General features: G+C 36.2%; 1 protein-coding gene and 1 long non-coding RNA gene across 5 annotated transcripts in view; one reads left to right on the plus strand and one right to left on the minus strand.

Moving 5' to 3' along the window:
• Positions 1 to 23,409, minus strand: part of TCAF1 (TRPM8 channel associated factor 1) — a 48,399-nt gene that overhangs the window by 24,124 nt on the left and 866 nt on the right. For 2 of the 4 annotated variants that reach the window (XM_081287966.1, XM_081287967.1), the window contains exon 1: positions 4,317 to 4,475. The exons of the other annotated variants lie outside the window; for them this stretch is intronic. The gene's annotated coding sequence lies outside the window, so the exon portion shown is untranslated. Of the gene's footprint in view, positions 1 to 4,316; positions 4,476 to 23,409 lie in introns of those variants that run through there. 4 annotated transcript variants of the gene reach the window in all.
• LOC308644778 lies at positions 5,305 to 8,624 on the plus strand. The gene is made up of 3 exons (XR_014021089.1): positions 5,305 to 5,636; positions 7,224 to 7,357; positions 7,731 to 8,624. It is a non-coding gene; the product is annotated as an uncharacterized lncRNA (long non-coding RNA).

Raw genomic sequence — 23,409 nt, forward strand, 5'->3', positions numbered from 1 at the left:
TTTCTTAGAATCATAGAGGTTGGGAAGTGCAAGATTGAGAGGCCCACATCTGGAGAGGGCCTTCATGCCGCATTATCCCATGCTGGAAGGCAGAAGGGCAGAGAACACATGTGAAAGAGTGAGGAAGGGGACTGAAGTCATTGTTTTATCAGAGACCCACTCCCGGGACAATTCCATGACCCACTACCTTGATAATGGCATTGATCCACTCCCAAGGGCAGAGCCACTGGCAATTAAGATTATAACACACCAACACTGAAGGACCCATTTAAACCGTAATAGTGACTTTCAAGGTAATGTGCAAAATGATGACAAGCTCAGGAGTTAAGGCTGTCTGGATTTATGTTTCATGTATTATCAACTGTGAGACACCAGCAACAGAACTCAGACATAGTCTCTGCATTCATTATGTAGGAATGATCCCATAATCACATAAGGTTTTCCTGAAGATTAAAGGTCAAACACCCTTTCCCATAACATTTCCATATATATATAGACCACATGGTTAAGAGTAAATCATTCAAGTATATGAATAATAGGGGATTTTTATAAAGTAAAAAAATAATGTTAGGTTTTACAAACAACAAATTTTTATTGATTCTGATCTTATAGTTTTCCTGGGTTTCAGTTCATATTAAGACTAATGTTAACGCTGGTGCTAATGATTCTTGTGTTTATTTCCCAAGTGTCTTGATGGGCCTTCAGTGAGTCCTTGGCCTGGGCACAGTGTCTTCCACAGCCATGGATAAAACGGCCTTGGTCTCAAGGTGACTAAAAAGTTCAAGACCCAGAAAGAATGCACTCCATAGCCATTTATCACTGGTCTTTAACACTAAAGAAGTCAAATTTATTATTTCCCTCAACAATAGCTGTTCTAAGTTTCACAAGCATCAACTACCTTCCTATCTCAAAGAACTACTGCGAAGATATGGCCAGTCAACACAGGGTTAATAAGAAGCTTTCCCCTTCCCTGCCCATCCTGGGCCCACAAATGACCAGGAGAGTAAAACCACAGAGTCACAGAATGTCCTTTTTTCCTGTCCTTCTCAAATCCAGCAGGTCAATATCCTATCAATGTCCGTTCTGAACTAGGCCATTAGCCTAGTTCAGGTCCTCACTGATTCACGTCTGGAATAAACCAATCCAGCTTCTACTTCTCTAGGATCTGTTCCTACTTCTATTCTTTTAAACCCCATCTAATCATATCATTGACCTGAAGGAAAAACCACAGAACTTCCCTGGTGTCCACAGGGGAAAATCTGACTCCCTTCTCCTGGTTTGCGAGGCCACCGCAGCTGGCAACTCCTTAAGTTTTCCAGCTTTATCTCCTGTCCCTGTTCCCGTAGCTTCCAGACTGTCTGGCGCCCCTGGACAGGGCCTGCTTCCATTTCAGATTCTCTTTCCATTCTCCTTCCTTCCCGTCCCCTCTCCTACATCTTTCTATCTACAGAAATACCACCTTTCTAAGTGAATGTGTGCATAGAGGACAAAATTTAAATGACCCCGTCTATGAAGCAGTGCTCAATATCACTAATCAAGCAATGAAAGATATACTACATATTATCCATGAGATTGTCAATAAATAATTAGATAGATTAAAAAAAAAACTAGGAGAAAGAGAAGGAGACACAGAAAAGAAGGTGAAGAAGATGAGGGCTACTAACAATGTATACTGGTGGAAGGGATCTGGGGACACTATAGGTATCTGAGCAATGACCAAGAATGTCTGCACTCTTGAAAGTGACTGACAGTGGCAACTTGCATTCAAAGGCGAACCTATTCTTCAACATGGCGATTCCTCTTCTAGAAAGTTTTTACAGAAATTGACAGCATCGAAGACAAATGCTCAAGGATTCTACTGCCACATGAAACTACAAATATAGACAGAAAAATGAAGAACCAGAAGTGGACCAAGAGGATAGAAGCATTCCTTGAGTGTCAGGTTTTTACATACAGAGAAAATTTATGGTGGCCACATTTGAATGTGCTAACCTTGACCGCATTAGGAAGGGAAAAAGAGAATAGTTTTTTTTTTTTCATCTTTATACAAGTCTGAATCTTTTGAAATGCTGTATATGTTATTATTACAAGTACAAAGAATACTGAGATAATATAAGTTCAACCAAGCAAGTAAACATATATTAAATTACTAAGCATGTAAAAGATTAGGTAGATTGATCAAGTGATCCTATCTTACTGGCCCTAAAAGTCTTCTTTTGCCTCCTGTCTGGTTGTCCATCTGCCCACATGTATCTCTGATTCCCTCTCCTCTGAGGGTTCCTTGAAGTCTGTAGCCAGTTTTGTTCTTACTTTAACCAGCTATCAGTGAACACAACATTTGGTTTTGAACGAAATGCTCTGTCTTTGTCCTGAATTCTTGTTTGTTCTCCCAGGGGGAGTGACCTAGCTTCTGCTTTCTCTCCTCTGGGTCCACTTTTGTCCCTTCTAGCTTGCTACAATTGAAGTCGCTGTCCAAATCAAAAGACACCCAGGCAAACCTGTAACTCAGGGAGAGAACAGATTTTCTACTCCTACCATAAAGTACTCCACAGGATGCAAACAGGGTTTTCCCTGCGAGAAATGTATGGAAGGGAAGATGGGGCTATGCCCTTTACTGTAGCTGATTTTAGATACTGATATGCACAGTGTCTGAGGTCATAAAACACAGTTTATTCTTTGAATTCTCCAGGAGAATGAACAGGTGTTCTGTGGATGGGTGATTGAATTGAAGGTAAGGGCAATCACAGGACCACTTCTTCAGTAAACAGCTTGAACTTAAAACTCATTAATAGCACACACACTCAATTCTTTGTTTTTTCTTCTCCATGCCATTTTCTTCTATGAACCTTTATTTCTTTTTCCTTAAAAACCTTATATCTTTTTCACTGTCCATGAACTTCGACTAAGCCAGAATTGGAGCTATTCAACCACTTCTTTTGCATTACACTCGACACTCCCTGCTAATTCTTATTTAATTTTAACTTGAAATTTCTTTTTGTTTAATTCATGCATAAAAAATATGGAATGTTCATGGAAGGATAGAGAAGTTCAAATAATAATAATAATAATTTAAAAATTTTAAAATTAAGTAAAATTGCATATACTTACCATGCTGCTTAAAAGTAAAAAAACGCACCCCCCCCCACCTTTGCTAGTATCTCTGAAACCTCTCTAGTGGGCCTCATCATTCAATCCTTCCCCACTACCATAGTAGTAAAGCTTCAAAACTTCGCTTTTTTCTATTTCCCTTACCCCGTCTTTCACTCATATTTGCTCACTTCCGCTGGGTGACTTTCAGGACAGCTACATAATCGAGGAGCCCTTGCCCTCAGCAAGAAGACCCTTTTCTTTCTTTCCTCCTTTCCTATTTTTTTGACCCCGCCCCCTCCCCCGCCCCCGCGCACTCGCTACCTCGCAGTCTCTCCCTCCCCGGCTCCCTCCCTGCTGGTCTCCATTTCTCCTACGTGTGGGTCTGCCAGCCTCACAGGGTTTCTCTCAAAGGAACAATGTGTGAGAAAGGTCCTCCAGATCTCCCAAAGGCTGCCAGTAATAAGCTTGGAGTCCGGTGCCGGCTCCCCTCTCCCCTCCTTAGCTCCCAGGCCCAGAGCCAGTCTGCACGGAGCGAGTGGGTGACGTCAGAAGTGGAGCAGAGGGGGCCTGGGGCGGGGGTGGGGGGCGGCCAGCCAGGGAGGAGGGTAGCGGCAGAAAATCTCTGCGCTGGGTTGGCAGAGAATTCTCCAGGCAGGGGACACCGCAGTCTGTGCATGAGATGGGGTATCTCACCAGGGTCCCCTCCTCCGCCCACCCTCCCATACACCAGTCTCCAGGGGACATTTCAAGCGGGTGAAAGACCTCAGTCTTAGAGAAACAGTTTGCAGAGGTCAAAGCCCAGTAGGGCAGGAGTGATGCTCCATCACCAGCTACCTGTGTGGTCCTGAGCTAGCCCTGCCTCCACCCTGGCCTTCGGCATTCTCCAGGTATTCTCAGCGCTTAAAGTGCGTTCGGTGCCAGGCCTGTCTGAAGTCGACCACACAAAGCAGGCGCAAGCCAACACCAAAGTCAGAATCCCCGGAGCGGGGCACTGCGGCACGGGGTGCACAGCCGAGAGCAGGGAAAATCGCCCCCAGAAACAGGGACCCTCAGCGCCGGGAGCCTCCGTCCCCGACTAGGGCACACCCAGGCCCCCGCGCGCCTCTGTAGGTCGGCCGGGTACCCCAGCGCGGCCCCCGGTCCTCGTCCGCCTTCATCAACCGGGCGGAGGCCACCGCCACCAGCCCCTTCCCCAGCCCGCGAGGCTTTCCGAGGGGCCCACTCACCAGGTCACCCTGCAGTTTCCACAGCTGGGAGGGGGCAGGGCCTGGCGCTTAGAGGGACTCGGGTTCGGAGGGGAAGGGGCTTCCCTGCAGAGCGCTGACCGCACGAACGATCGGTGAGCTGGGATTCTGTTCCAGGAGATCGGAGTGGGAGGGGAGGAGAGGCTCCCGACGAGTCTCCTCCTCCCCACTTCCTCCCGGGCAGGAGTGGGAGACCAAGGGGGCGGCGCTTGGCAGGGGACAGCGCTTCTTTGTGTCGCCGGGCCTGGCGGCTCGGCATTGCGGCAGATTAGGGACGCCCAGCGGTCCCATCCTAGGAGTGAGGACGGCCGTTTTTATTAAAGACAAACTTCTCTAGTTTATTTCTATTTATTAGGAAAAAGATGGACAAATTATGGGACCTACGCTCTAGGAATTACAATTCTTACGAAGAGTTTAAATCTCTAGTATTGGGGGAATGCACCTTGACACACTGGAAAAGGAAAAATACAAATGTACAAATTGTTAAGTACGCTTTCGATTTTATAAGGGGAAAAAGGAAACCATGTATGTATTCATATTATGGCGGGGAAGGATACCTGTTTACCAGTTAATAATGTTTAGCCTGAGAAATAGGAGAAAGGCAACTTTTTACATAATTCTGCATTGATTGTTACAATCAATGCAGAATTATGTAAAAAGTAACGCATAAAAAAACCTACTGTCAAAATCCGTTTGTCAAACAATGGGTAGCTAAAACATATTAATGTACAGTTCTTTCCTCTCTGATGAATCATTTGACAGTTGCTCTCTCCTCTTTGAATTGCTTGTCCTGGCAGACCACACCACACCTGTCTATGTGGTGACCTCACCTCTGTTACAGGTGCCAGCTCTAGCATATGAAATATGGGATTGTATAATGGTTAGATACTCAGACTGTCAGATGATGGACTGGATTCAAATCTCAGTGCTACCAGCTGTGTGACTGAACAAGCTACCTAATTCCATTGTGCCTCAGTTTGATTCTCTGCAAAATGGGGATAAAACTAAGACCTATATTACAGATTTATTTTAGGGCTTCAATTCAGTAGGCTTGTCCTTTACCTTCTCCAGGCTTCAGGTTTCTCAGCTAAATGAGAAGGGCTGTGGACATGCCAAGTCCCTTCCGGATCTGAAATGTCAGGTCTAATAGTAGGGCAGGTTAAAACCTCGCGATGAGTTTCATGAAAGAAATACTAAATTCAGAATAAAGGTGCAGATATTACATAAAAATAACAAAGGACAAAAATGTACCCTGGTAAGATACAATCTAACTTAACCTCTGAGGATGGCGCCGGAAAAAAGGTTAGAAAAAGGGTTTTAACTGCTTATTTTAGGGAGGGGAGGGCGGAGTGCTGAAGAAAGGTGGTAAAAATGTTGGCATCTGATATATTATTTTCTGTACGCAGCTTTAAAATGAAAAAAGAAGATATCTAAAAAGGGGCGAGTCTCTTGGTGGTTGGGTTCCGGGAGGAAAGAAGTTCAGCACGAAATAACTAAGAGCCAGAATGGCAGAAAAGAGCAGAAAGAGCAGAGGTGGAAAGCCTCAAGGCACCCTCCTTGAAAGACCTCTGTCTGGCGCCCGGCGCTCCCGGTCCTGGAACCCGCCCACCTTCGAAGCTCCGCGGGCGCCCGGCCGCAGCACCCGGGACTCGGCCGGGTGCCTCTCTCCCACCTGGGCCGCCGTGACCAGCGCCCGGAGCTGCCCCTAATTCGGAGAGTGCGCTGGGGCCTGCTCTGGTTCCAGAAACCATCTTTGGACAAGACTCACCGTAGGTCCAGCAATTTCCACACCCGGCTATTTGAGAGGAGGGAGGGCGTTTTCCGTAGCGGATGGGACAAGGAGAGGGGGCAGACGGCCCGGGGACTCGAAAATTAGTGGTGGAAAGAGTGATGGGAGGCCTGCAGCGGGGAGGTGGGCAACAGCGCAGAAGGGGAGAGGAGGGGGCCGTCCCGGGAGCTGATTGACAGCCGCACGCTAGGGGCGGAGCTTGGCCTGCAACCCCTGGATGCAAAGGTCCTGCTTTGTGTGTGTTTCTGCCCCAATGTGCGGTCCCAAACCTCTAGAGAGACTCTGGCACCCGCCTGATGAGTGCAGTGGGAAAATTTCTAACCAAAAAAAAAAAAAAAAAAATCGGTGAGAATAAACCTTTATATAGAAAAATAAACAACTATTTCCAAGGAAGGATTAATTATATGCATATATATGTATATGTGTATGTATACATACATATACATATATATATGTGTGTGTGTATATATATATATATATACATACACATGCATACATACATGTTATACATACACATATACATATGTACTATAAGGAAAAGGAAATAAAGGTTCATAGAAGAATGCACACATACACGTTATACATACACATATACATATGTACTCATATATTTATGTAAGTATATATGTATAAATGTACAAATATATACATATATATGTTAGGTGTGTGTTCTTTCCCATTACATATATATGCGTATATATGTATATTAAATATAAAATGTTACATACTTATATATCATTATACTTAATTTAATGTTATAGTAAGAGTATGCATTTTTATACAATTTTAAATTATTTTATATGCTTGTATAAAGACAAAAATTATGTAGATTCTAATACTAAAATATATTCTAATATTTTAAATTATATACCAAAGTATTAGAATCAGTTACTTTAGATAATAAATGGATTATTTATAAGTATTTATCTGAATTATTCCTTGTAGATGGTTTAGTTTGAAGTATTTTTCTTCATATACCTTATTATCATTTTGATAGTTACATATATTATTTTGTAATTTAATAAATTTAATCAACTAAAAAACTAAATAAAAATCATAAATAGTTGGTTGACTTTGCTCTAAATAGAATTTCTTTCTAGGTGGGAGTTTCTTGGACTGGTCCTAGTTCTGACCCATTTTAACCAAGGGTGTGATTCAACATCTGACCTTGGAGCCATGACCTGGCTTCATGCCTGACTACGTCTTGTCTTGAATCTCCTTTGTGTCTAGCTTGGTGAGCTCAAGAATATAACCTGGAGAAAGCCACCTGAGCCTTTTTATGGCTGGTCCCAAAGGCCGGGAGGATACTTGTGTGGCCCCCATGAATTCTCCAGCTTCACCATCCCTCTATTTGCCTTTGTCCTTATTTGCTAAGTACCCAAGGATAAGGTCTCTCCAGCCCAAATTGGCTAAGGAGGGCACCATGTAAAGATTTGTTCCCCTGTTATAAAACAGCACCCACACTACCTTCTAGGAGAGGGTGGATTTAGTAGTGAAGGGGACAGAACACTTCTTGTAGTATTCAAGGGTTTCATTGCAATTCCCCAAAGTAGAGGATGCAGAGGCTCCAAACTGTGCTTAATTCTTTCAATTCTCTATTTCACTAGGTCACAAACAGGTGTGCCATAATGCCCACTGGATGGATGGACAGAAAAGGCAAATGAGGGGAAGAAAGGAAGTCCCTAGGATCATTTCTCAACAGCTTGACATAAAAAAACTGATCAAATCGCAAGTTTCCTGTGTTGCAAGTTTTCTATATGCTCTTTTCTTTTGATTTTACCCCTTAAATTTTTGTTTACTTTCTGTAACTCCTAATGCTTTCCTCAAAACATGAGTTGATTCTACCTACTCTCTCTGATCAAATGCCACATTATTAGCTCTGTCTTTAACTCCCTTGTCATTTTTATTTCTACTTTTCCTTGAGTTTGATTTTCTTCTAGATTTCTGTTCTAAGTGGCCCTAAGGTAGTCTGCCATGAAATCCTGAAAGCATTGAAATAGATATTGAGATAAGAATGAACAATTTATTAAAAATTCACCCTATGAAACATTATGCTGTTCTTTAAAAAGAATTAGTTCAACTTGTACATTAATTATTAATTATAACATTATGCTGTTCTTTAAAAAGAATTAGTTCAACTTGTACTGTAATTTTTTCCTTAGACACTTTGCCTTTTAAAAATGTTACAAGTATATTTTGAAATTAAAGTCTATTTACCACTCTTAGGTCTATACCCAATGGAAATGTTAGCTAAAAGATTCATACTAGAATTTTCTCACCAGCACCATCCAAACAGTATACAACTGGAAGCCACTAAATATTACTGTTCTTGTTTCTTCATTCCGGGTGCCACCCTGGTCTCTGTCATCTTGGTAGAATCAGCAGTAGAATGTTTAAATAAGTTCTGATATATTCATAATGAAATATTGTACCGCAATGAGAATAAACAAATTACATTATACACAATATGGTTGAATCTCACCAATGTGTTAGAGAATGAAAGAAACTAGAAAAAGATTACATACAGAAGGATTATAGTTACTTAAATTAAAAAAAAAAAAAAACAGAAAACTAACCATTGAAATTAAAACTCACAATAATATTGATCCTTGGAAAACTAGTGACTGGCCCAAGAGAGCTTTTTTAATATTGTTGGTGTTTTCTCAGTGAATTTAAATATTGGTCCAAGGATGTACTAAATTCATAAAAATTCATAAATCTATACATTTATGCTATACCGATATATGTTTCCATGGAAGTGTCATATGTTAATAAGATGTCAACATAGCATTTTGATTCTAGAAGTTTAGTTGATTAGATACCTTGAATCAAACTACTGATGAAGCTGTATATACAAAATATTATTAATGCATCAATGAAACGACAAGAAAACAAGGAATCTGCAAAACTGAAAACAAAACTAAAACGGGAAATATAGAGGGAAGCAAGCAGAAAAGCTGGCTTTCACCATGATTTTTCTGCAAAACCCTAGAGAATGTATGAGGAGTGACTACGTGAATTTTCCAGTCTAGAATATTGAAATGTACTCCCATATAAAGGGTTTAATTTAAAAGGTGACCCCTGACAAAGCTCAGACACCATAGGGGTACTTCTATAGGGTAAAAGTAAATGAGAAAAACAATTGCCCAACACAGAAGAAATCAATGCAACCTGCTTGTTTTAACCCTACTGGAGAGTGAAGAGGGAGGGGGGGAATCCCTGAGAATCATAAACTAACCACAAGATTTAACCACATAGATTTGCAATTGAGTTCATGCTGCTTCTGTGGGTTGAAGAGCCCTAAGCAAATAATATAATTTGAAGTGGTCCCATTTTGGCAGTGTTTCTGGTTGGTAGAAGCAAATGCAGATCATTTCTGGAAAACTTAACTTCAATGCATCTATAAAGAATTTCTAGAGAAAAAAAATTCCACACACAAAAGAGCACAAAAATCACATAAAAATCAAGGAAGCAAAGAACCATGAAAGACAGCCATAACACACAAGAAATATCAGACTCTGGCAGACTTCAGATATTAGAATTAATGGACATAAAATACAAAATAACCATAGTATGTTAAAAATTTTAAAAATGAAAGAGAAGCTTGGTAACTTTAACAGAAAATAAGTATATTTTTAAAGCAACCCAAACAGAACTGGAAATGAAAAATATAATAGCTGAAAGAGAATAGTTCAAAATAAAAATTCATTGAAGAGATGGAAGATTAAATAAAACTGAAGAAAAATTATTGAACTGGATCTAAAACAGAGAAAATTATTCACAATTCAGGCAAAATCTATGAAAAAGATGGAAAATGTGAATAAGGATAGAAGATATGGAGGGTAAAGTAAGAAGAGCTGACATACACTTGATCTGATCTCCAAATGGATAAAATAGAAAAATTGCAGATAAGTTATTATTGGAAAAAAATTGTTACATATTTTCCAGAGATGTTAAAAGACTCCAGTCCTCTGGCCCTGGAAACCTAAGGAATTCAAACAAGATAAATACAAAGAAAAATACTCATTTAGGTATATCATAGAAAAATGAAGAACAGAGGATTTTAAAGGGGAAAAATAAATAAAAGTATTCCAAGGGAGAAAAACACCAGAACAGATCGTGTAAATAACGGATGTTTAAAATCCTGTCTTCTGAGTAGAAAAAGAAAGAAAGAAAATATTTTCAACATACAGTGAGGAAATAAACAATATAGAATTCTACATCCTGCAAATGATATTCAACTACTCTCTTAAGAAGTGCCATTTTCAAACTGACAAATGCTGAGAATTTATCAAAAGATATACATTAAAAAATTCTTAAAGATTTTTTTGGGGGGTGGGTACTGGGGATTGAACCCAAGGATGTACTACTACTGAGTTATACTCTGAGCCTTTTTTATTTTGTATTTTGAAAAAGGGTCTTGCTAAATTGCCCAGCCTATCCTGGAATTTACAGTCCTCCTGTCTCAGCCTCCAGAGTAGCTGGGATTAGAGGTGTGCATCACCACTCCCAGATAAAAGATGTACATTAAGAAAAAGGAAAAAATTAGGCAAGAAGACCAATAGAACAAGACTCACATACAAACCCACATACAGTTACCTCATACTAGACAAAAGCACCAAAAACACTGAAGAAAAGATGGCCTCTTCAACAAACGGTGCTAGGAAAATTGAAAATCCATATATAATAGAATGAAAGTTAACACCTATCTCTCACCCTGAGACCTAAGATACCTAAGATACCCTGCACTGATTAGAAGAAAGGTAGGGCCAACCAATACGTCAACATATTGGTACAGGAACTGACTTCTTGAACAAGACTTTTAAAGCAAAAGAAATAAAATAAAAAATCAATACACGAGATGGTATCAAACTAAAAAGCCTCTTCACAGAAAATGAACCAATTGAGAGCATGAAGAGAGAACCTACAGAATGGGAGGAAATCTTTGCCACCTTGCTTCTCAGATAAGGTGTTAATATCCAGGATATATAAATAACTCAAAAAGCTTATAACCATCAAAAACAGAAAAACAAAACAAAAAGACCAAAAACAAAATAACCTCCAAAAAACAAATAACCCAATCAATAAATGGGCAAAGGAACGGAACAGACACTTCTCAAAAGAAGAAATATGAATGATCAACAAATGTATTGAAAAAAAATGTTCAATATCTCTAGCAAGTAGAGGAATGCAAATTAAAACTACACTGAGATTTCATCTCACTCCAGTCACAGTGGCAGTTGTAAAAAATTCAAGTAACAATAGATATTGGCAAGGATATGGGGAAAAGAGAATGCTGGTACATTGTTGATGGGCTGCAAATTGGTATAATCCTTCTGGAAAGCAGTATGGAGAATCCTCAAAAAATTAAAGAGTGCAACCACCATTTGACCCAATTTTCCCACTCCTTAGCATATATTCAAAGGATTTAAAATCAGAATACTACAGTGACATAGCCACATCAATGTTTATAGCAGCACAATTTACAATAGTTAAGCTATTCGCATGCCCATCCACAGATGAGTGGATAAAGAAATTGTGAGAGATATATAGATATAATGGAATATTACCCAGTGATAAAGAAGAATGACTTTATGACATTTGCCAGTACAAGAATGGGGTCCTCATTAAAATAAAATATATTCATGCTTGTGTAGTTTTACCAAAATGGACTCTACTATTATGTATAACTACGGAGAACCAATATAATTTTAAAAAAGAAAAAGGAAAATGATTTGAGGTATAAAACAAAATGCTGAGAGACTTCCAGTTCTGGTATTGACAGAATCTCTTTGGAACAACAGTAATAACAGCTGGAAAAAATAGAGAAGGTAACTGATAAATAAGCAATACTCTGATAAGAAATCAACTGAGGTCTTTGGAAGAGGACTAGAGGAGATACAATCCTCGAGGGACAGAAAATGAAGGACATGAGCTCCACCTTCCTTGTGTTTTTTTTTCCTTTTGGATATTCTCTATTTTTTAGACAATAATAATGGGGAGTGGAATATAAACCAATAACATAGTAGGGTCATGGGGTTTATTTAAATTTCATTTAATGAATAATTAAATAACTTGCAGAAAACAACAGGTGTACTAACCCTGAGAATAAAGAGATAGAGACAAAGGGAGCCAATTAAGAACTATGCTAAGAAGGGAAGCTCAATGAGGCCAACTCCTGAGAGGGACTCCTGGAATCTTGTACAGTTAGGATTTATGGCCCTATGTTTCTCAATGTCCTTAAGAAGGGAAATTTCCTTCCTAGCATAGGTGAACTAAGATAAAATTTGCCTCATCATTGACCCCCCAGCACTCAGATTAATCTAGGATTGCTTTGTAGATGAAGCCCCTCAAAATCAAGAATCAATAAATGGGATGGTTTCAAACTAGAAAGTTCTTCTCAACAAAGGAAACTATCAATAATGTGAAGAGAGTGTCCACAGAGTGGGAGAACAAAGAAAAGCACTAATCTCCAGGACATACAAAGGACAAAAACAACAACAACAACAACAAAAACACCAAAAAATAAACAAAGAATTGAACAGACACTTCTCAGAAGAAGATATACAATTGATCAACAAATATATGGAAAAAATGTTCAAATTCTCTAGTAATTAGAGAAATGCAAATCAAAACTACTCTAAGATATCATCTCACTCCAGTCAGAATGGTAGTTATCAAGAATACAAGCAATGATAGGTGTTGATGAGGATGTAGAGAAAAAGGTATACTCATACATTGCTGATGGCACTGCAAATTGGTTCAACCACTATGGAAAGCAGTATCTAGATTCCTTAGAAAATTTAGAATGGAACTACCATTTGATCCAGCTATCCCATTCCTTGGTCCATACCCAAAGGACTTAAAATCAGCATATTGTAGTGACACAGCCACCTCAATATTCATAGCAGCACAATTTACAATAGCTACACTGTGGAACCAACCTAGATGTCCTTCAACAGATGAATGTATAAAGAAACTGTGGTACATAAACACAATAGGATATTACTCAGCATTAAAAGAGAATAAAATTATGGCACTTGCAGGTAAATGTGTGGAGTTAGAGAATATCATGCTAAGTAAAGTAAGCCAATCTCCTCCAAAAGGGACAGAATGTTCTCTCTGAGAAGTGGATGCTGACCCATAGTGAAGAAGGGGTGCGTGGGAAGAATGGAGGAACTTTGGGCAAACAGGTTGGAGGGAGGGGGTAGGAAAACTGATGGAATGAGATTAACATCATTACTGTAGGCACATGTGTGACTGAAGATTTGGTGTAACTCTACATCATGCACAACAAGAGAAATGAACAGTTGTACTCCATTTGTGTACAATGAATCAAAATGCATTCTGTTATCATGTATAACTAATTAAAACAAAAAATAATTCATCTTCTTCTTCTCCTTTTTTTAAATTTTTTAAGAGAACCACTTCTTAAGAGTAAGGATTATACTTTTGGAGAAAGGGTAAACCTGAAGTGGATCAATCCTACCAAAACCTAAAACTAACCTTTGGTAGTATGGAAATTATCTGTTGGTAATTATCTACACCCATTCATTCCCAATCTTCTTGAAAAACAATAACATCTACCAGTTGTTCTCCACTACATCTAGAATTAAACCAAAAATTAAAAGGGAGGTTAAAAAGCAGGATAAATTGCCAAAACCTAAGAGAAACAACAGACAATAAAAATAGAATAATCAATGGTTCAGATATTTGAATTCTTAAACCAGGAAATTAAAAAAAAAAACTGTGACTAATATATTCAAAGAAAATTATAAAAACAAGATTGGAGAATTTTGGCATGGAACTAAACTATAAAAGAGTAAAATGTAAATTCAAAAACTAAAAAGATTGAGATTTATAATTTAATAAATGGCATTAACAGTATTTGAGACACAAAAATCCAATAATTGGCAAAGTATAACAAAGATCATTAGGACTTAAAATCACCATACTACAGTCATGCAGTGATATCAATATTTAGAGCAGCTCAATTCACAATAGCTAAACTATGGAACCAATCTAGATGACCTTCAACAGATAAATGGATAAAGAAAATGTGATACATATACACAATGGAATGTTATCGCCTTAAAGAAGAATGAAATTATGGAATTTGCAGCTAAATGGATGGAGGTGGAAAATATCATGCTAAGCAAAATAAGTCAAACCCAGAAAACCAAAGGCATTTTTTTTTTTTTTTGTTAGTGGATGCTAAACCATAATGGGGCTGCATGGGGAAGAATATAGGAACTTTGAATTGTTTAGAGAGGAGTGAGGGGAGGGGGTATGGGAATGGGAAGGATGGTGGAATGAGATGGACATTATTACCTATATACATGTATGATTACACTACTAGTGTGACTCTGTACCATGTACTGCCAGAGGAAGGAGAAGTTGTGCTCCATTTGTGTACAATGTGTCAAAATACATTCGACTATTATGTATAACTAATTAGAACAAATTTTTAAAAAAATTCATAGAAACTCAAAATAAAATAAACCCTCATGAACAACAACAAAAAAGAGAAAAATATATGAAAATAACACAGAGGGAAGAAAATATGATGTTAGAAGATTAAAAATGTAGAAAGAACATAATAATTATGAGAAATGATGAAGTTATGACATATGCATCATCAAAATTTTATAAGGCAAAGTAGAAATCAAACAGAAGAAATATGTTAACAATGAATGATTGAACATTGCCAAAAAGAGATGAAAACCACACATTGAAAAAACAGTCTTCAAACAGAACCAATACCGAGAAATTTATGCTCAGGCATTTCACAGACAAACTGGTGAATTTATAGAGAAGACTTAATAATAGTCAAAGATAAAGGATACTTTCCGTTTAAAGAAACAAAATACAGCTGATTTTTCAAAGGAAAGGATGAAAGCAAGAACATGATGGAATTCCAAAATCATCATCATCATCATCATCATCATCATCATCATCCTCATCATCTCATCATCATCTCTGATAACCAAGGCATCTTTGCACAACAAAGTATCACTCAAAGACATAGTAAAAAACAAATTTAGATACACAAAACTAAGGGAATTGTTGAATGGCAAACACAGTGTAAGAACTAACGAAAGGAATTTTTCAGAATTATGTAATATGATTCCAGAAAGGAGCATAGAACTACAGGAAGGAATAGATTACCCTCGAAAGAGTAAATAAATAAATAAATGTAAGTGAATATTGGCTGTTCAAGTCAACAAATACAATGTCTTGTGAAATATAAAACATGAAAAAAATGAAATATTTAACAATAGCACAACTGCAAGGTGGGGGTTAATAGAGATAAACTATTTTAATGTTTTGAATTATTTTAGAATAGGTAAAAGTAATGATTAAGGTAGATTGTAGTAAGTCGGCAAGGCAGATTTGAATATGTATAGTAATTATTAAAAGTAACAAAATTTTAATAATTCATAAATAATATAGAAGGGAAAAATTTTAAAGTATTTAATTGGAAAGAAAGCAAGAAAAGAAAACAATGTACAACTTGGAAGACTTTAACCAATTGTTATGGACTGCATATATGCATCCTTCCAAAATTCCTATGTTGAAACCCTAACCTCTTGAGCGAATGCTACCAAGTAGAACCTCTGTGATGTGTTTACATTAAAATTAGGTCCTGACTCTGAGCACCCATGATTACAGCAGTGTCCTCATAAGAAGAGAAAGAGACGAAAGCTCCTTCTCTGGGCCGTGTGGAGACACAGTGAGAAAAGGGCTGTCTATGAAACCAACCCTCACCACAGGAGATTGCTGGCATCTTTATTTTAGAACTCCCAGCCTCTAGAACTGCGAGGAATAAAGGTCTGTTGTTTAAGACACCCTGTCTAGGGCACTTTTGATATGGCAGCCTAAACCAAAACACTAATCAATAATCTTTTAAAATGTAAATGAATTACAAATCCAATTAGAAGACAAAGTATTTAAAAGAGAGATACTTTAGATGTGAGTGCACAGAGAAGCTCCTACAGTTTGGATCTTAGACATCAAAGGCGCATTTGTTAAATGCTCATTCCTCAGAGGGGGCTGTTAGGAGGCTGTGGACACTAAGAGGCGGAGCCTAGTGGGAGGTCTTCTGGTCACTGGGATGTGCCCTGGAAGAGGATGGTGGGAGCCTGGCCCACTCATCTTTCTCTCTTTTCCATCCTGGCTCTATGGTGAGCAGGTCTGCTCTGCCATGTTCTCTCTGCCATTATGTATGGCCTTGTCACAAGCCCCAAATCAACAGTTGAAGATTTAAATGCATCTTTTTGAGTAATCTGCTTAAACAAGGGCGTAATAATCAGTAAGGAGACACATGATTTGAATACCATAAAAAACAAATTTGACCTTATTAACTTGTATAGTATAGATATACCCCCAACAAGTGAGAATATACATGATTTTAAGTACATGTTAAACATTTAAAAAAAAAAAACTTTATATTGAGCATAAAGCAAGTCTCAAAAACTCAGCATAGAGAATATATTATGTATAATAATATTCTCTGATAATAATTGGGATTAAAATAGAAATCAGTAATCAAAAATAAATTAGAAAATTACCATGATTTGAAATTAAAGAACACAACCCTTGGAGAAGAAATCATAATGGAGATTAGGAAATGTTTTTAACTCAGTAATCATTAAAATGCAACGTATAAAAATTTGTGGGAGGCAGCAAAATCAATTACTAGAGAGAAATTATAGCTTTAAACGTATATATTAGTAAAAGAAGAAAGGCTGAAAGAAAAATATCTAAACTTGTACCTTAAGGTATTAGGAAAAAAAATAACAAAGCTAAAGGAGGTAGATGGCAGGAGATAATAAACACAAGCAGGAATCAAATTAACAAAAAGGTGGAGAAATTCACAAAAAACTAAAGATTTTTTTTAATTAGCCAAAGTAAGATTGATCAATAGAGAGAGAAGGGATGAGAAAATATATAAGATGATCAGAAATAAAAAGGCAATACTATTATAGTCCAAAAATCACATTAAAAATAACAAAGTAACAATATGAATAACCATAAATCTGACAAAATCTATGTGAATTTTCAAATTCCTTCAAATCCTAATTTATCTAGAATGACACAAGAAGAAATAGAAAATATAATCTTATCCATTGTGGCAATTAAGTCAAAAATCAAAATTAAAAACATTTCTCCCAAAAGAACTTTAGATCTATAAGGGTTTCTGTGATAAGTTTTCCTAAACATTTAGAAAAATGTAATTCTATTAAATATTATTTGCAAAAATAATTCTTAGCATGACTCTGATACCAAATCTGGTAAGTGCACTTCAAGAACAAAATATAGGAGTCTAGTACCACTCAATAACATAGATTCAAAAATCCTAATCAACATATAAGCAAGTAAATATTCAAGTTCAATGATATATATAAAAAGAATAGAGTCTAAAATATACTCACATGTGTACAGTTGCCTGTTTTACAATAATATAATCCAACGGTGTCCAGATGTTTTTTTCAATAGTTCTTTACTGATTACATATCTATGTGGAAAAAATGAACCCTGACCCACACCTCATGCCATACCATACACACACACAGTAATATGAGGTGAATTGTAGGTCAAAATGAAAATGATAAAACAGTTAAGCATAGAGTAAATTTTTGTGATTAAGGAAGAGAAAAAAATTTGTTAGTAGAACAATTGTTAAGTACATAACATAAGTACATATGTGTTAACTATAAAAATTAGATATTATTAAAATGAAGTACACTTAAAAGTTCTTTTATTAGAAGACATCATTTTCAAGTGAAAAGGCAAGCCACAGATAATAAGAGGTTATGTGCGACTCATCAATACAACAAAGAATGCATATGCATATCCAGAATAGAGCTAAATGGCCTCACAAAATTGATTAGAAAAATATGAACAAGCACTTCAGAAAAGATGATATTCAAATGGCCAATAAAAAATGAAAAGATGTTTAATATAATTAGTAATCAAAGCAATGCACAGTAAAACCATAAGCTACCTAGAGACATCCTATATGGCTAAAAACAACTGTGACAACAACATTGAATGGTGACAAGGATCTAGAGCTACTAGAACTAACATATATTTCTGATGGAAGGGTAAACTGCTATAGCCATTTTGCAAAGCTGCAATGATCTATTCAGGTTGATTAGATGTATGTTCAATTAAAAGGTAAGAAATGAGCATTTTTACCTACTAAAAATATATATTCAAGTCTGCTATGTTTTAAGTATCCAAAGCAAAAGGAAAAAAAGGGGGGGGGGCGGAAATGTCTACCAACAGTAGAATGGACAAATGTTTATGATGTAATTACACAATATATTACTACTACTACTAAGTAAAAAAAAAAGAATATCATAATGGTATGTGCTACTGAATGGATGATTCTCATAGACCTGTGTTATAAGAAACAAATCAAGCACAAAGAATACTTCTGTATGATACAATTTATGTGAAGATCAAGATGACACCAATATGTGATGATAGACTTCTGAATAAGCTTATCTTTAAGAATGAGAATTGACTGGGATAGGGAAAGGAGTCTTCCGCGGTACTGAAAACCTTTGGTACCCTGACCTCACAGTAAATGCATATAGTGAACTTTATATAAGTTATAACTAAATATTTTATTAGAAGTAAATTCTTTAAGCAAGTCTATTGATAAACTGAACACTGCTTTTATTCAGTAATAATAATAGTAAACATGTGACATGTACTGACAATCAATGCTATTTAATTTAAATATGCTAATTTAAATGTAGCTAAACATGTTAAAGCTAAGAATATCTTGAATCTGTCAAATGTGTAATAAACCAAGAACATTCCTAAAACATTATATTCAATACCTCTAATTTTAAAATAAGAGGAAGAAAAAAATGGGGAAACAAAAGAATAAGACAAAAATGGAAAGGAAAATAAAAAGGAAAGAATAACATGGTGGAAATACAGTGTATTGTTAATTATAATAAATATAATAAACTAAATTGTTCAGTAAGTTATAAACTATCAGATAAATAGTAAATATTTATTTGTTACATATTTATTATATATGTTTATTTAAAAGTATTTAAATAAGTATGTATGTTTAAATCCAGGATTTAAATTTAAAATTAAATTAATTTAATTTAAAATTAAATTACTACACATATATTTAAAGCAAACATTCAAAATTATTTAATGTCAAAGGATGAAAGTCAGGTAAGTTATGAAAATGGCAATCACGACTTGATTTTGTTTTTATAAACTAAGATTATAAAACAAAAAGTATTGCTAGGTACCCCTAATGTAGGATTCTTACATTCTGGTGACGTGTTAAACTTACAACAATTCAGTAATAAAATAACTTCAATATATAAATAAAAAGATATAGATCTACAATGACAAGTTGCCAAATTCATGATCATATATGGAAAACTGAACAATTTCTATAATTCACAATTCAAGCAGATATAATTTTGGTAAGGATATGTAAAATCAGATTCATAATTCACATACTTATTCTAAAGGTACACATTGAACACTATAAAATTAGAGAACACATTTTTTTCAAGCAAATAAAGAAAACTGACTAGGCAAAAAGGTCAGTTTCAATAAATTCAATGGAATTGATATCATAATTATCTGAATACAATATTAGTTATTTAGGCTAAATAATTTATAAAGAAACTTTAATCTTACACAAATTCTTCCATAAAGTAACAAAAAGAAAAAATACTACCCATTTTTTGTGATAATACCAAAACCAGACAAGGATAGTATAAAAAGGGATAATTACAAACCAATATCAATTCACACTAGTAGATGGAAATATATAACGTTTGTCATTATATATATATATATATATATATATATATATATATATATATATATACACTCACACACATAAAGTTTATATATGTATATATATATGAGATATATGTCTACTATATATACACACATATATAGAGTTGATATATATCTCAAATTAGCTTTATTTTGGAAATACAAAATGAATTTTATATTATAGCTTAAAAACTATGATTTACATTAATATATTTAAAGAACAAAATTATATGATACTTTAAATAGCTACAGAAAAAGCATGTGATGAATCATCCACTTATAATAAAAGTGCTCATCAAAAGAAGAAATATAAGGATGGTGCAATGAGATGAACTATTACATGTACGACTGCACATATGGTGTGACTCTACATCATGTACAACCATAGAAATGTAAAGTTGTGCTCCAATTGTGTACAATGAATCAAAATGCATTCTGCTGTCATATATACCTAATTCAAATAAATAAAACGAAGAAGAAATAACCTTCCTTATTGTGGAAACAATATTATATACAAAACAATGCATGGTTTAAAGCTGATATAATAAAGTCTTTCTCTTTATTATTTTAAAGACAAAACAAGATGTCCTTTTTTTCTTTTATTCAACATTATTTTGGAAGGCCTAGCCAATGCAATAAGACAAGGAAAAGAAATTAAAGGTATAACAATTAGACAGGAAGAAACAAAATTGTCATTATTTTCCAATGAAATGACTATATAGCCAATCTGAAAGACTCTACAGGTAAATTTAAATTAATTCATTCTATCAAATTCAATTGACAAATAATAGCATATAAAAACAGCAGCTGGATTTGCATGGGCTAACAAGAATAAGCTACAGAATATAACTTATTATATAAAAGAAAACATTTAATAGCAGTAAAAGATACAATGTACTTAAAAGTAAATTCAACAAAAATTAAGTAAAAGAAATCTAGGGAGTAGTAGCACAAACTGTTAAAGACAACTTAAATAAACAGCCTCATGTACCAGGATATTTGAATGTATTACCCCAAAACTATATGATGAAAATTTAATCCCTGATACTGAAGTTTTGAGAAATGGACCCAATGAAAGGTAACTGGGCTATGGAATGTAATGAATGAATAAATACCATTATTTTGAGAGTTGGTTTGTTATAAAATAAGGTGTTCAGAGACCTTTTACTCTTTGTCACCCTTTCTTTCCCCTTCCACTATGGGATGATGAGACAATAAAGCACTTGCCAGATGCAGTTCCCTTGATCTTAGATATCTCATCCTCTAGAACTAAACCAAAAATTTCTATTCCTTATAAGTTACCCAGGATCACTATTCTAACACAGCAACACAAAACCAGACTAAGTCACAAAGTTAATGTAGTATCAATCAAGATCCCAACAGGCTTGCTTGTTTGCCTGCTTTTTAGTTTTGGAGAACATGACAAGTTTATTTAAATATTTATATGGCAGGTCAAAGGTCCAAGAACAGTTAAAACACTGTTAAAGTAGGAGACTAAACAGATGGAAGCACATTTTCCTATCAGATTTGAGGACTCATTATAAAAACTATAGTATTTAAAAATTATTTAGTATTGTTCCTGAGTTAGATAAAAAGAGTAAAGAGCTTAAAACAAGTTTGTGCATATATGGAAAACTTAATTAATGCAGAACATCAGTGCTGGGACAATTAATTATCCATACAAAATTTTTAAAAATGTAAAAAATCAGTTGCCAAGTGGAATAAGACTAATTGTTGACTGCAATATCAATAAAAGTATCTTGAAATAAAAATTCAAAGATTATTTTCATTGAGAGAGACAGAGATACAGAGAAAGAAAGAAAACCTCAGAAGCAAACTGAAAGCAGGCATTGGCAGCATACATTGCTACAAAGGATTGATTAGCATGCAGATTATATAATGAAAGCACTCCAAGAGAAAGACACACAACCCAATATGAAAAGGAGCACAGGACAGGAACTAGAATTTCACTCACAGAAAGCACAATACCTAATCAACATATAAAAAGATAGTAGTCTCATTAGTTATGGGGCAATGCTAACTGAAAGCAGGTGAAACGCTATGCCCTCTCTGTCTGATTGGGTAAAAATGAAATTTGACAAGACCAGGTTATGACAAGCATGTGGAGCAACAAGAACTCCATGCATTGCTAAAGGGAATGCAAACTGGTTCAGCACTTTGGAAACAGCTTGTAAATAACCTGATGAGGTTGAACATACAAAAATCTAATAACTCAGCAACTCTACTCTGAGGTGTGTACTCTAGAGAAGCTCCTGCAATGTGTTAGAAGATCCATTTTCTGTTAATATACCCTGTAGTGGGCAGCTTTTGAAAAGGCCCTCCCAGCCCTTCTTCCAGGTTTTCATGCCCTTGTGAAATCCCTTCCCTTTGTGGGCTGGATCTAGTCATTTATGTCTAATGGATAGAAAATAGCAAAAATTATGTACGCTATTTTTGAGGTTAAATGACAAAAAAGATTCTTCTTTCTTCCTTTCTCTAGGGAAGCCCCCTTTACGTTGGGAAAGTGGCTGACCTTTATGCAGAGGCCCAAGTGACAAAGAACTAATGTGTACAGCCAGAGTCAGGTGGGCAGAAAGCCTTGCTGCAGTCCAGTGAGTCAGCTGGAAGGAGGTCCCCTGGCCCACTCCTATCCTTGAGAGGGCTGTAGCTCCAGCCAACACCTTGATTCTTTGACTGCAGCCTGTGAGAGACCTTGAGTCAGAGACTCCCAACTCAGCCACCTTGGATTCCCCACCCACAGAGTCCGAGATAACAGGGAGATAATAGGGTTTGTTTGGTTTGGTTTGGATTTTTTGGCTTTAAGCTGCTAGGTGTTGGGGTAATTTGCCACCTAGTTATAGATAGCTAATACTTCTCCCAAACTAGAAACAACCCAAATGTCCCCCAGCAGGAGAATGGACAAATTAGAGTCTATTAAACCATGAACAATGAAACTGGAAGAAGCATCAACAGGGTGAGTCTTACAGATTTAAGAACATGTACATACAGGGTAATATTCCTTAATATGAAAGCTAAAAATGGGGAAGCCAACACTTATATGCTTTTGGAACACACACATAAATATGGTAAAACTATAAAGAATATAAGGGAATGATTAAGACGAAAATCATGACAGATGCCATGTCTCCAAGAAGGCAGGGGGAGAGAAGAGCTCCCCCACCCCCCAACATGGCATCTAAGGTACTGCGTTGCACTATTTCTTGGCCTAGAAGATTGTCAGTATTCGTTTATCATCCTTTAGACTGCTTTTAGTTATTGTGCATTCTTTATACCCAAACATTTTTTTTATATATATATAAAGTGAAGCGAAGCAAAAAAGAAAGCCAACTATTGAAATGCAATTAATGTACAAATAAACAGTTTGGAGGATGAAAGGATGGACAGATGGTTGGCTGGTCAGCTAGGCAGAGACATTCTGTTCTTTATGTCTAGTCA

The sequence above is a fragment of the Spermophilus citellus genome (assembly GCF_964194105.1).
Source record: "Spermophilus citellus genome assembly, chromosome: 3".
Lineage (NCBI taxonomy): Eukaryota > Metazoa > Chordata > Mammalia > Rodentia > Sciuridae > Spermophilus > Spermophilus citellus.